This window comes from Limanda limanda, chromosome 1 (assembly GCF_963576545.1).
Source record: "Limanda limanda chromosome 1, fLimLim1.1, whole genome shotgun sequence".
NCBI classification, from domain to species: domain Eukaryota; kingdom Metazoa; phylum Chordata; class Actinopteri; order Pleuronectiformes; family Pleuronectidae; genus Limanda; species Limanda limanda.
The window spans coordinates 20575147-20590291 of record NC_083636.1 but is presented as its reverse complement, the minus strand read 5'-3'; positions in this window follow the sequence as shown (position 1 = coordinate 20590291).

The window sequence follows — 15145 nt, the reverse complement described above, 5'->3', positions numbered from 1 at the left end:
AGAGTCTCTGGGTTTGATGAGCAGATCTGGTTTAGCTCAATCGGAGACTCTGAAGCACCGGTTCTAGATTCTGCGCCGAAGCTATGCTGTTTCCTGACGTGCATTTCCCCAAATATGTAACTTCACCTCGAAGCGACGCAGACTGCAAGAGCTGTGATTGGTTTCGCATGGTAGCATCGTATCTTCGGCAGACCAGCATGTAAACTCTACCGTCACTAGTTTTTTCTCAGCAGTGTAATTGCAGCGTTACTCACACACACACACCTACGCACAACTATGAGCGCTCTGCCCTGTGCGTAGGCTACGTGCACACCTACGCCGTAGCTTCGACGATAAGTGGTGTTGAGAATGGTCGGATGGACATTGGTGCTTATCGCCAAATAGAAACACTGATACCCATAGTTCTCCAAAAGGCTCACGATGAATTGCTCACGCTTTAGTCAAAATGAAATCGTTGACATCTGTAGGAGCAATGTGGCCTAAAAGGAAATCCGCTCTGTTGAGATGTTTGAGAATCATTTATCTTGAGTGTTTCTTTTTGTCCTTTTTTAAACGACTTCCAACCATAAGACCATCCTCACCAGATAACTGGAAACACTGGCCATTTGTTTTAATGATTGAAAAGACCCTTGTTTCTACCGCTGGAAATGAAACTAAAAGGATCTTGGTGATGCTGCTGAACTGACCAGTTGGCAAATTTATAAAACAAAGACTTATCTTCACGTTTATTTTGATAAATTGCAAATAATAGGAACCTGCTTCATGGCCACCTCCCAAACGGTCCCCGGAAACCTCCTACAGAGCTTATTCCGTATTCCTCTTAATGTGAAAGTAAAGGTGGGTGCAGAGGAATCTAGTCTAGGAGGCAAAAATTGTAGCGTAAGCATTTTCCTTTTGTTGTGAGCAAAGGGGGATTATTCATCAAAGTGATGTGGACGCTCCAATATCTCGCAAAGCTCTTTGTTCTGCTCGGTGGCAAAAGATTAATGAACACACCGGACTGACATTTCCAGCAGGACAGACATTGATCTGGAGGCATTTCTGAAGATCCTCCATTGTCCTGTTTACCTCGCAAACAATGGATGACAGTGAGAAAATATCCGGGCTGTCTCCACACTGCAGGCCCAGTGGCTGTATAAACACTCTGCTAATCCAAAGGGCAAAAACCCAGAGTTTCATAAGCTACTTTATTTGTTATTAATCAGGAATTCTTTCATGGCATCTAAAGAATTTTTGTCCCCGTTTTCATGTGTTTTATTTAAGAAACTGACTGGCGCCTGCTGATAGAATTTGTTGGCAGCGCTTCGACAGTCAACGGGGACCTAAACTATTTATTTTTCGGAAATCAAACGCATTCAAGCCATTTTGGTTCCTGACCTACAGCGAGAGCAGAAGCCAGCAGAAGAACTTTTCTTTTTAGAGGGGGGGACTTTTGAATGAGCCAACTCTCTTGATTCCCCGTTGACCTGATCTAGTATTGCTAAGAATTGCTGACAGGACGGTTAAGTCAATTTTTCTTCTTTTTTTTTTAAAATGTCCCTTGGTTTTGGCGAGCACATGAAATACCCGAACCCCTCGTGTCGCCATTATCGCCAATACACTGTGTTTGACTTGTTTTCCTTTCGTTGTTTACTGTGTAGACGTCCAGGTTCAATTGGAGTTCGGGTATTTTGGGTTAATGACAGTGGTAAAACTCCTCTTTTGTGCATTTTTGTCAGTGATGAAGTTGTGTTTTTCTCTTCATTACTCAAACCAGAATATACCAGTCTACTGAGAGGATATATGATGTCAAACAATAGCCATACTGTGGCACTCAAGTTGTCCAGGATCTCATCAACACAAAGATATACAGGAACAGTTTAATAGCTTTATTTAATCCATTTCCCACCTGCTTACATGGAGGAGGCAGGTGTTACGACCTATAGTACAGCCATCTACCAGAGGGTGGGGTCAGATGATTCAGCTTCACATTTGTGGTGCTGTCACGTCGTCCTTCTATACGATGGTTTTAACAACACAACCTTTACCCACAACACTCAACACCCAGCTATACTTCATGTGATGATGTGGTCCAGAGTGCAGAAAAGTTGTGTTGAGTTACTTTTCACTCACCTGCCCCTTTTCCTTTTTGAAGTTGGACATAGTCATTAAAACTTCGGCTGCACATGACCCAAATTATGATTTATTGCAAACGATACTGGATGCAGGAGCCATGCATTACCATAGGGCTTCACTGAGCGGATGCCAGCTGCTGTTTTTGTGTTAATGTTGGCATCTTAAGAGTCAGTTCCTGGCCAGAAACATCAAGGAATGGACCAAAAGCTGCCGACGAGCTGCAGCTATCTGTGCGTTGTCTCGGTTTTGTCTGAAGAAAAGAGCCAGAAACTGCAGAGGACGCCTGATACCCCCCCGGGCCGGGTTAAAGGCTCTTTGCCCTGTGCCAGTCATATCACCATAACCCAGCGCTGTCTGATTACTATGCCTAATGCGAGCAGATGGACGCCCACTGTTGCTTGGCCAATCAAAATAATGTCATTATAGTGGAATAATGGCGACGGTTGCCAGTAAAGCCAGGGAGGAGGGAGAGATGAAGGGAAGACGAGTTGTTTTTATTGTCCCCGAGAGGCCAGTAAGATCCAATCAGCAGGGTGTGACTTACAGTCTGGGAGCCCCAAGCCCATCCACAGCACCTCCCCTCCACTCCAACTATCACCTCCGCTGACAGGCCGGGGAGCTGGGGGAGCCACTCCATAACGAGGAGAGGGGAAGTGTACATAAACACACTGGGAGAGCACAATGCCCTGTTTTCTGTTTGATTTTTGTGCAGTATGAATTAATAAGCATGTGGGGATGATATGCATTTGTGCTTGTGTGTAGGACTTTTGCATAGGCTGCTGATATTGTGTGTGTGTGTGTCTGTGTGTGTGTGGGTGTGTGTATATTTGGCCGGCTCTCCAGTTATTGCTTTTGAAGTTGTTAATTAAACCCTCAACCATCTGGTAGCTCAATGAAATTACACTGAGCTCCTCAGCCATGAAAAAAACATGACTGACTGAGTGACTAAATGAATAAATAAAAAAGATTAATAATTTAATAAATGCTTCAAATATCTCTTGTCTAAGTGAGGGGAAAAACAAGAAGTCTTATTAATGTAAATTTCCGTGCTCCGTGCTGTCACCCCTGTTGTGCGTGTTTGTGTGTAAGTGGGTGTTGCCGGTGTGCGTTTGTGTGCGTTTGTGTGCGTGTGCATGCTCACGAAGGCTTGCAGGTGAATCAAAGACAGCTGTCAGTGCATCAACCTCCTGATCCCCCCCCCCCGATGTCTTCTTTCTCTCTGTCTCTCTCTCCCTCTCTATCTCTCTCCCACTCTCTCTCTGCCTTTCCTCGCCTCTCTGTGAAATGCAGAGCTCCTCCATGCGTTGCTGAAAACACACACGTCTTGTGTAGATTTCCATGTGCATGAGTCTGTTTGTAGAACATGAGTGAGAAGTGGAAGTGGCATACGGATTTTAATCTTTAATAGCCCGCTGCTGCATGCATCCGGCTGCTGCTGTGCTATAACTCAACATAATGCACTGGACCACATGCTTTTATAGTCTCAAATGTTGAACTGGTGCCATTTCCCATGTGGTTGCACGCAGAATAATTGCATTTCCATTCAAATGCATTATAGATCAATCCCCTCCTGTAAATATTAAATTGCCGGGCAATGATGATGATTTTCTCATGAGACATGTTTCATCCAGGCGAATATCTGGGCAGGATAAGTAATTGAATTAGTGCATCTATGTTACGGAGATGAATGCAGCCTCTCAGGAGGAAGCAGGTTAATGGTCGGCGTGATCGTGTTTTTCAGACTTTCGCTTGTAAAACTGCAGCTCAGAGAAATGAGGACACCAGACATGAGCGGATGATGGCTGTGACTCACGAAAAAGAGACATGAGAGACAATTCAGTCGTGATTCAGTGGAAGAAGCCAACGGAAGGTTTATCCGAGTTGAAGTAGCTGAAGTTAGAAGAGATCAGAAAGCGTCTGGGTAGCTTTTGTGTCAGGAATCAGCGTGAGAATGACCATTAACTGCTCCACCAACCCTGAGTCAATCACAGCTGTCAATCATCACCTTTCACCTGTTTCTATAGCATCAAATAACTACGTCAAACCAAACTTAACACGTACACTTTAACATGCATCAGTGACTTTTTAGTTTGGCTAATGTCCCGTCCACTAACACGGAGAACGTAAGATGATATGACCGTTATTGCAGCCAGCCACCAGGGGGCCGTCATGTCTATGGAAATGACATTCACATCATACTTTATAATAAACAAGGACATTTTTCTCGCAGCAGAATGAATCTCTTCAAGCGTTTTTTACACTTCACTTATATCCGTGTCTAACGGCTCACGTGGCTAAAGACAGGATGTAAATAGCTTCTTCTGAACCTTCAGATGATGCTGCTTGGGTTGAGATGGGTCACTGAGAGCAACCTATGTAGTAACAACTCTCTGGATGCACGGCGTCCCATGTGTGTATCATTGCAACAACAAACAAAAAGCACATAATACAGCAACAACTCATCGTTTTTTAAACTGTACCGCAGAGGCAAACTTAAAGAAGCGAGTGGGAAGCTAAAACCCTGAAAACCAGCTGGGAGACAAAACAAAGCCTGAGCGTCTGGTTTGCTTGGTCAAGAGTGAGAGAAATACGAGACGGCTGTGGAAGTGAAAGGGGATTAATGGATTTCAGCCTGAAAGAGAGTTAGAGATGCTGTCATTCGTTGCTTCAGGTGGAAATGTCAAGAGAAAATATGGAGTGAGAGAGAGAAGAGAAGCAACACGGGGAGTGAGAGATGCAGCAGATACAGAGAAATGCACATTTTGTTTCTCTAAGTCAGTGGTTCATCAGCTTTTGGGTGAATCATGGCACCAAAACCTTCAATAAAATCAAAATAAATGCTTGTTTCCTAAGCGGCTGCAGCGAGACGTCTGTTTTTATATGATCATGTAACGTCAAGTAAATTTATCTGTATGTCGCCTTAAAGAGAAGGTATAATAAACATATTCACATAAACATATATGCAAAATATTCCCCTAAAAGTAAAATTCAAGAAGTTAATCGTAGTCACAGGATTTAGGGCGAATAGCAAAGTGAAACTATGCAGAGACATTAGTCAGTGTTCTCCCTCTCAGTCCATTTTTCTCTCTTGTTCTGTGATGAGATTCCATTAGACGCCATTAAATCTCTGCCTAAGAGCCCTCTGAAGCTTCACAATTACAGAATATAAAAAAAAGAAAAAAAAGTCACAATCCTCATCGAGCGCTCTTCTGCATTCGGGGGCCGCCCGGAGTCGCGTGGGAGCTGTTACACGGGGGCCCCGGCAACCGACCGAGTCAGAGGCTCGGCAGCGCGGCTCATTAGAATGACTAAGAGCCCGAATGAAGGCCCTTATGTGGAAGCCATAATGGAGCAGGGCTCTTGTGCCGGAGCCGTAATGGAGGCTCTCGTGCGGTGGCGCTCCGTCTCCCCTCCGCGCGGCAGAGGCTTGAGCTGGAACTGCGCGGCTGGAGAGCTGACCCCCCCACCGAGTGGCCGCCGAGGGGCTCAAACCGCCGCGTGTGCCGCTGGAGCGGAGGGCCCATCACCGTGGTCGGCAGCTCGGTGAAGTGTGCGGAGGTGGTCCGCTAAAGGAAATAATTAACCAGGTATTAGAGGTTAGATTGTTATGAAATGTCAGTAAACGTTATTTCCTCCGCGGCCGTAGTTTGTTTGTCTTTTTGTCTTTGCACATTCGTCTTCCCGGGTCAGATCGACACCACACGGATTCCCTGTCATGCTGCCATTGTTATTTGTTTCTGCCACAGGGGACTGGCAGAAGTTCAATTTTCAAACTGTTCACATATTAGCTTTGAGGCAGACGCTGTCAAAACAGCCTTTTTTTGTTTTTTTTGTATAATAACAAGTTGTGTAGAAAGCAGGGAGCGATGAAACTAAAGTATTTGTTGGTAAAAGAGATAAACAGCCTGCAGATACTAAGATGTTTTGCATTGAATTTACAGTGCACCATAGTTTATTTGACTTTGACTGTGTTTTGTTGCGGTGGTTTGTGTGTTTGGAGTTTTGTTGGATCCACAGTGCAGGTCAACAACCTGCTTTAGAGCTTGACACAGTAGAGTGAAACAGTTCTGACTCTGCTGTATCGGTGTGTGGTTGTGTGTTTACATATTCAATTTGGTTATGATTCCTACAACCACATAAACCAAGCTTGAAAATGAGAATGTAAACATATTTGCACATCTTCTCTCTATTGTTATATTCAAAATAAAAGTTTTCATATCGGAAAACATGAAAGTTGAAACCAATGCGTCTGTGAAAGGCTCAAATTGCCCAGTTTTTAATTGGCTTGGCCTGTCTCTACCTTTTTTTTCCTGGCCAGATGTCATCACCTCTATATGATTTTATCACATACAAATAATTTGAGTTTTCCCTCTTCTTCACATTGTCTCAGCGTCTAACCAGCAGCAGTGATGATAACCTCCTGCATAGAGACAGTTTTACAGTGTGGTCCTTCAGTGCAGAGAAATGTGCGGGTGATGAAGATCGACCACCAGACTTTTCACTTCCACTGAAGATTTGTCGTTTGGCCCCCCCGACGCTCAATTGGTGTGGAAATTTCCTTTTGATTTACTGACTGTAAATAAGGATGGAGAATGGATCTCTACTTCCTGCCACTGTAAAGAAGATGTGAACGCTTCCATCTTACGCTGTCGAGGTAATTCGGAGTTGGAGTCTCTGCAGTTGTTGCAGTTGCACGTGTACTTTGAGTATTTAGTTTGGTCCATGTCCCATCTACTAACATGGAGGAGGCAGAGATAATTAACTACAGCCAGGTGGTGAACGCAATTATTTTACTTTACTTTGCTCATGGCGTCCATCTAACTGTCTGGTTTACCAATTTGTTGTTCCGCCCACATTTCTTGTCGACTCACCCCCCCTAACTATAAACTAAAACAAAGAAACATGAATAATAAAAGCCTGTTCCTCTGTATTTTCTGTAAATCTCCACATTTGAGTTCCAGAACTCATGAATAAAGCGAACAACCCCAAACCGCTTTGCTGCTTCTCTGATGTTCCGGGAATCAGGTTTTTTTCTCTCGTGACGCAGCTGTTGGGAGATCAGATTCTGAACTTGTCACTTTGAGTAGGTGCGAGCTTCAGATCCCCCCCCCCAGTGAAACCCGCTTATGAAGTACAAGAATACACCACATGTGTACTTTCTTTTTTTACTCGCATTCTGTTCGTATCGGTTTTAGAAGCAGGTTGTATTTTTTTTTTTTTTCCTGTTATCATTCCTCTTTTCATATAATAGCTTTCTTCCGAACCTGTTTTATTGGCCTGAGTGATGCATGATGGGATGTAGCTGTGACCATTGATTGCACAAAACCTTTTTAAACTGCTCTGTGGGATCGTTTGAACATCATGTCTAAAAGAGCACGTAAGGAGCCTTCGGGACAATTTTGCTGGCATCTCCAAACAGCCGCGATGATGAGCTACTCCGCGTTGAGGACTATTTAGTAAAGGGCGAATGGTTTTGGACATAGTCTCAAAGTCAAATATTTAATTTGAAGTTTGTCTTCCATGTTGGTCTAAAGACTGTTTCTGGGGCCCTGCCATCGGCAAAAAGAACATTTCTGGGCAGAACATATTTTATCTCAATCACAATAATCCAATAAAATGAAGAAAAGTCTTGAATAAAGCGAGTCTTTGCTTTAATTATATCTTAAGTACACATTTATTCTTGACTTGTTATTCCAAGTGGAAACTTTAGATGAAATGATTTCTTATAAACCAGCGTAGTGCCTCAGTGAGATGTATTTTAATTCCGGGAGGTATTAGCAGTTACTGTAGACGTCTCTTTTTATATAAACTATCCTCGGCTGACGAGCAGAGTGTACTCGCAGCCTCTCTAATTTCTCTCCCTGTTAAATATCACAAGTCCTGCTGCTTAAATACAACCCTGTTTTTAGCAGAATGACATTTAAAAAGAAACACGAGACCTTTCGCAACACCGGCTCTGTGAGAAATGAAACTCTCGAAAAATCTCCCGCACGAAGCGCTAAAGCTCTGCCTTAATTAAAGGGGAGTTAAAGTCAAAACTTGTATTCATGTCAGTGGAGGTGGAGAAGATTAATTTGTGCAGTTCTATAAATGGATGAAACATTTAACTTCTGAGGGAGGAGTGTGCGTATCGCTCGCACTCGTTTCTGTAATGTGGACGAGATCGTTGGCTGTCGAGAATGCCAGGTCATCTCACTCCCTACTTTAGTGTGTGTCTGTGTGTGTGTCTGTGTGTGTGTGTGTGTTCCCGTCTGCATCTCCATCTCAGTGTGTGGGCACATGAGCTGCAAAGCTGTTGCATGGCCTCATCGATTTCATGCCCTCTTCTCACATCTATTCACATCTCTTCTCCGACTCGCCTCCCTCCTCCCGGTCCTCCTCCTCCTCTTTTGCTCCGTTGCCCATGGCGATGGTTCACCTTGGTAACCGGCAGCTGAGCAGGAAGTGGGAGACGGCCCGGTGAGAAGAGGACCTCCCGTGAGTGTTGAGCAAGGTGGTCACGTGATGTGGTTTTTTTTGGGGGGGGTGGGGTGTTGGATCTGCACAGGCGAGGGGGGGTCGATGGCGAGGAGCTTGTTCGCTGCAGGCTTTAAAAAGCAGAGGGAGTATGTTAAACATCCCATCGATCCAGGTGCTCCTCCGAGGCCGGAAGCCACGGATAAAAAGTACACAATCAAAAGGCTTGTGCACGTTAACTCTCGTGTATCACACGGACAGATGGAAGCTCAGAGAGTTGAAGGAAGGAAGAGAGGAACTGGAACAAGACACTCGCAGAATAAGAGCTTTAAATATAAAGCAAAGGGTTTTCTCAAAAGCGCCTCGCAGGGGTTTCAGCCTGATGTGAGTACTTTGGGAAGTAGGCCAGTGCCTGTTAGGGAGAAGTACTTTCAGAAGGGGTATTGTACCAGAGGCGGCAAATGATGTTGGCAGGGGGGGGTCAAGTTTCATAGATGTGGAGAAGTGGCTCTATAGGTGCTGGGATACAGTGGAGTCACAGGTTTATGCACTTGCAGTATTTATTGGTAAATAAACTGACTGTAGAAATCTTCATAATAAATATATTTCTGACGAGCAGAGTGTTTCTATAGGTTTATGACCTATGTTGCAGCCAACCACCAGGTGGCGGTGGAGTCAATTTGGCTTCACTTGTGGGAACTGTCAGGTCTAGTCGATATCCTGCTGGTGCATTCTGGTCCGTTGACCTCTGACCCTGCCGCAGTGCAAAGTTTCTCTTTAAACATCTTTATGCACGTTAATTTCAGATACAGGACAAAAGTTGGCATCTGATATACATGAAATTTTGCCATATTGCCCCCGCCCCCCCCTTGTGTCCATGGCGATGCATGAAAGTGTACCTGGTTGTAGCTTTGTCTATTTTCATGGCAGCAACAGTCTGTGGGAGCATGTCGTGCATTCCTGCGACCAAGCATGCCCCCCCTTTCCTTTTGTGCATGTGCCTGTCGGTGCGTGTTGCTAGCGGCTGTATGTGGCTCAGTGCTCACTCAGTAATTCCCTGGTCCCAGGCTGTGTATTAGCGGCTGATCCAGCCGACTGGGCCAAGCATCCACATTCAGTCGGTTTGGGATCTGCAGCTCAGAGCCGGATGCTGCCCGGGCTCTCTGATGCCTCCCTAAGCTCTCCAGCACAGAGCAATTTACTGGCACCGGATTGGCACAATCAGTGTGCGAGTGTGTGTTTGTGCTCGTTTCAGTTTACTCCTGCTTTTTGTGTGTGTGTGTGTCATCTCTTTCGAGCCCTGTTCTCTACCTCGGCCTGTCAGAGCCTCGCCTGCTGCAGCGCCGCTCACTCTGCTTTCATGCCAGGCCGAGCTGACAGGGACACTTAGCGTCCTGAAGCATCAGTGTGTTTTCAAATACTTGTTTATATTTGGGATAACGGGAATGTTTCGCCTCTTCTTTTCAGTTTTTGAAATTGTGCGCCATCTGAACATTTGAACACAGATATCTTGCTTTGCATCTGTGCCATTTTTTTGGTTGTAATTTTCTACCGCAGCCCTCTGGACTGTTTGGATTCTGTGATTTATTGTGAGTTTCTCTGTGTGTCTGTGTGTGGTTGAAGCGGCCGGTCTGTCTGCCACCTGCTCCAGTTCCCTGATAAGTAGCTAAATTGGCAAATTTTATGTAAACATTCACCTCGGGGACGTCTTGCCTCAACCTCGACCTCAAACGAGGGAAATCTACAGGGGCGGCTTTGTTAGCCTCCGTGTTGCGAAAGCACCGGCATTGTTAGAAACTCCAACGAGACACACAGAAGTTTTTGTTTTCCCAGACATATTGCATTCGGGATAATGATGCATTTGACAGAGAGCGACAAAGTTTACTTGTGATTGTGCCTCAGCAACATCAGATGACGAGCTGAGCGAGTGCAGACGAGGTAATGATGAGTCTCTGGGAAAAGGAAAAGAGCCAAAAGGTCGACTTGTGTTTGATCGTAGCCGCCGGAGTGGAGTTAATTTATAAGTTGCATAATGGATCTCACAATACATCGTTATGAGGAGTTGAAACTTTCAGCGGCGTCCAAAGGTCCGAGGCCACTTCCAACCCCCACTGGTGGGAATTAAAACCACCGGCAAGGATGTTGTTTTCACCCCTGTCCGCTTGTTTGTTCACAGGATTGCACAAAAACTACAGACCTGATTTCCATGGGATTCAGTGGAAGGTTGGTACATAAAACAAGAAGGAGCTCATTAAATTATAAGGAACGTTTTATCTCTTTCTTTAACAGCGTGAGAACTTTCTTCTTCAGACCTCTTTGCTTTTAACAGTCGTACAGCAGATGATGGAGGTTTTCTTCTTTATCTTGTCAGTTTTTCTGTCGGCATGTAAAGACGATTTCAAGAGATGCCACCAAATAAATCTCCCACCAACATTGGATCATTGTCCCGGCTGTGGCTGTTGACATAGTATTACAAAGCTCCGGTTCCTTGACAGTTCGTCAGCTGCTTGGACTGAAACACAGTCGGAATATCAGCGTATTGAAGAGGTGGATCCTGACCTAGTTTAAAAATCACTGGCTCTTTATCCGGAGCTCTTCAAAAGACATAGAACTCATTTGGCGTTATTCATCTAATATTAGACTTTTGTTAACACTGGCGGCGGATGCTTTGAAAATGAGGTGACACATTACATGTGAAATCTGTCGTTTAGTGCCCAAGATATTCAGTTCCTCCACGTGTGTTTTTATTCTGGTAAACTTGTAGTTTGGTGAACAAGTCGCACTAAATGACAAACGCATACGTAATACAACCACGGCAACAATATCACAACAGTGTGAAACATATAGAACAATGTATTCCTGCGTATGCCGTGAATATAGGTCACAGAATATGATTTGATCGCGTGGTTAAGAAACAAGTCTCCGATCACGTAAATTCCTCCAGATAATAATAATAATAAGCCTCAAATTCGGCAAAACACATCTCCGCTGCACGTGTAGGTGCACATGAATGAACACGGTGAATTATGTTATTTGTTTGATTCTTCAGACAGGAATGCAAAATACTGGCAGGCAAGCGACAATAAGACATTCTGCTTTTTTTGGGGGGGGGTTTGATGTGAAACGAGAGAGCTGAGTCAGAATTTCAATTAAATTTTTGGAAAATTAGCTTTTGATTTACCTGCGATACACAAAGAAAAGAGTGTGACAATGTCTAATGCTTTAATTGCCAAAATCTTGGAATCACATTTATCAGAATCCTCTCCACAAATTCGTTCGCCCACAATATTGATATTGATAGTTTGACATAAATTTGGCCTCTGAAATATGAGAATTTGCTCATGTTTATGTTGTTTTTCACTCTTTATTGATATTACAAATACCAAACAAGCAGCTTAGAGGAAAAGAAAACATCAGAAAAGAGTTGAGAAGCAGCTCAATGTGAAACCTGATTGACATTTTATCATTCAGCTGCGACCTTGGCTTCACTCGCTGGCTCTGTGATTGGCTGACAGTCAACAGTCCCCCCCCCCACCCCTCTGGTTAAAATAACAATCCCAGGTATTATTTTCATTATGTTCCACATTCGTTTTCTTTTTTATCACAAGTGCCACAAAATCCATCTCCCAGATTAGCTCACTTGACATTTGACAGATCTAACTATGAATATATTTGAATATATCTTGGCACAGAATCTGAAACATGATATTTTTCTTCTTCTTCTTCTTCTGTGTGTGTGTGTGTGTGTGTGTTTGTGGCTGTGAGTTATTTTGGCCCTGGCCTCCGCAAGGACCCAGCTGTGTTTGGTGTCACCTCCATCACAGGAAAGTTATCTCTTTGTGAGGTAATTAAAGTGGAAGCATCTGTTGCAACTCTTCACATCTCACACCTGAGCTGCTCCTCATTCCAACCATCAACCTGAGGCCGCGGACACAGGACGCCATCAATGGATTTTCAACTTATTCAGGATTTTAATTATCATAAGGAGGAGCACTTTCTTGTTCCGGGCCCTTTCTTGTGGGTTTTCCCTGCACCGGCTTCCTCCAAAGACAAGTGGATTGGGATTTGGTTGATATATATATATATTTATACTGGCTCTTGTCATGTACGGCTGAGTCTGGGAGGGTTGGTTGTTTCGGGTGATGTGGGCGAGCAGCGACTTTGGCGGGAGATGCATGCGACCACGCTGACAGGAGCAGCAGTGGGAATGAGGAACAGGCAGTAACACATTCAGGGACGGATCCCAAACACCAAACTAAACAAAAAAAAGGCCTTAATCCCGACACTTACCGATATCTGAAAGAAGTGGCTGAAATAAATGTATTACTGCGTCCTTAAAAATTGCTCCCTATAGCCGGCTGTCACAACAGCACGTCCCCCGCGGCGCCCCTTATATCCTCAGCCACCGGAGCTAATGTAGCATCCCTTCAAATCGAGGGGCTCCACGGGTGAGTTGATGAGTAAACCTGCGCAGTGATAGGTCCACTGCTGTGTGTGAGATTGGAAAGGATAGGGAGGGCACGCTCCTCGTTCCAACACGGAGACGCACACTGTTACACTGTGTCACACACACACACACACACACACACACTCTGCCAGAGTCAACCTGTGGCTTTGACACTTGCGTTGCGTTTATCGCCGGGGCCCCACGGTTCGATCCCCAGTTAAGGGAAGTGTGCAGGAGAATGAAAAGCCTCGTAGGAGGTGATTAACTCTGCTTTCCAACTGGAAGTGAAATGGCACGTGGCGTTCTTTCTTCCTCTGCAGGTGTCACTGCCTGGAACTGTATGTTGTGTTTTTGTGTGTATGTTCAGGTTGTGTGTGTTTGATACGGTTTCCTCTGCATGTACATAAAGATACACACTTTTATATTATACATAAAAGAACGACATTATGGATCGTGCACTTTCTCCATGCTCGTCCTTGGGACGTTTTTTAAAATGATTGAGAGAAGAAGAAGAAAAACGATTTGAATAGAACGAAGCACCAGAGAATTCCATCGGCTACGGAGAATCTGCCATCGTTACTAAAGTCCTTTGTGAATCGTCTCATTTGTGTGTCTATGTGTGTGTGTGTGTGTTTGCGTGCAGCTTCAGCAGCCGTCACTGTACTCTTAAAAGGCTCATTAATTATAGTTGGAGTCATTATGGAGATAAGTGTGAGTCTGACTGTTGGTGCTGACGATAAGAAGAAGAATTACCTGTTTTGGTTCTTCTGCTTTCTAATCAGCGGCCCATTAGAGATATCAAGGGACTTCTATTATCGTCCCTGTGTTCTTCCATGTCTCTTTCTCTTCTTCTTCTCTTCCTGCTCGGCGCTTCACCGCCGTTCACCGCGTCCTGTCCCTGTGACGGAGGGTTATGAATGTGTGTTTCCCCCGTCGTAATCCATCGCCCATCATAATAGGACAGTAATCGTGCAATCTGGAGGGCTGTTCATCATTTTATCCTCATGCCTTCCACAACACACACACACACACACACACACACACACACACACACACACACACACACACAGGCACACACACATACACAGACACACACACACACACACACACACTGAGCTGGAGCTTAAAGCCTCATTTATGCTGCCGCCACATTCAGAAAGCGATACGTCACACAAATGGCACTGTACCCGCATAACTGCCGTGTAGGGTTGTTAAGCAATACTTCCACTAGAGGGAAGCGCAGAGTCGAGATTACGCTGTGGGTACGTAGCCTACGTACGGCGCCAAGCTTGTGAGAGTCGCGCTGCAATTACAACTTCTCTGTTTACTTCAGAACGATGGAGAGTGTTTCTGATATAAGACATTATCAAGTAAATTCCGGTTAAAAAAATACTCCTCTTGATTAAAATATGTATTCAGAGCCCAAACACTGACATTTCCCAGAGTTAATTTTGTGTTTCTTCCTGCTTGGAATAAACTGTCCCTCTCTCCTATAGGTATCAACGACATGTGACTATGTACAACATCTCCCAGCCATGTTTTCAATATACTCAATTAAGTAAGAATATGTGATTCCTCCTCCGGGTCGGACTTTGCCTTTGAACTACTCGTGGAAGTTGTTTTGGGAGAGAATCGCACCTCTGGACTTGTGCGAGTGAATACAGTCCAGACGGCGCGTTGTGTGCTGTGATCTGATTCCCTCTCTCTGTGTTGATGCAAATTCTGATTGACTTGTTTCTGATGTCCCCGGCATATGGCAAATAAAGGTTTCAGTGCAGCAGAGCCACAGGAGCCCCCGAGCTGCCAGGATCAAAGTGATGGCCTCAAACAGGCCTTTGTGTTCTTCAGCCATTAGGGCACAGCCACGCCAGCACCTGGAGTGAGCCGTATGAATAGCATTAGCTCCCTTTACTGTGTGTGTGTGTGAGATAAATGTATGATTAATAGATTCAGATGCTGCAGGAGCTTTCATGTGTCTGTTTTCTTACAACCTGCGATTGTTATTTCAGTTTCTGTCTGATGGGATCACATGATGCTCACTTACAAAATCTGACAAGGCGGCAACAAGATCTGATCTGAGAGGTTTACTGTGTGTGTGTGTGTGAGATAAATGTATGATTAATAGAT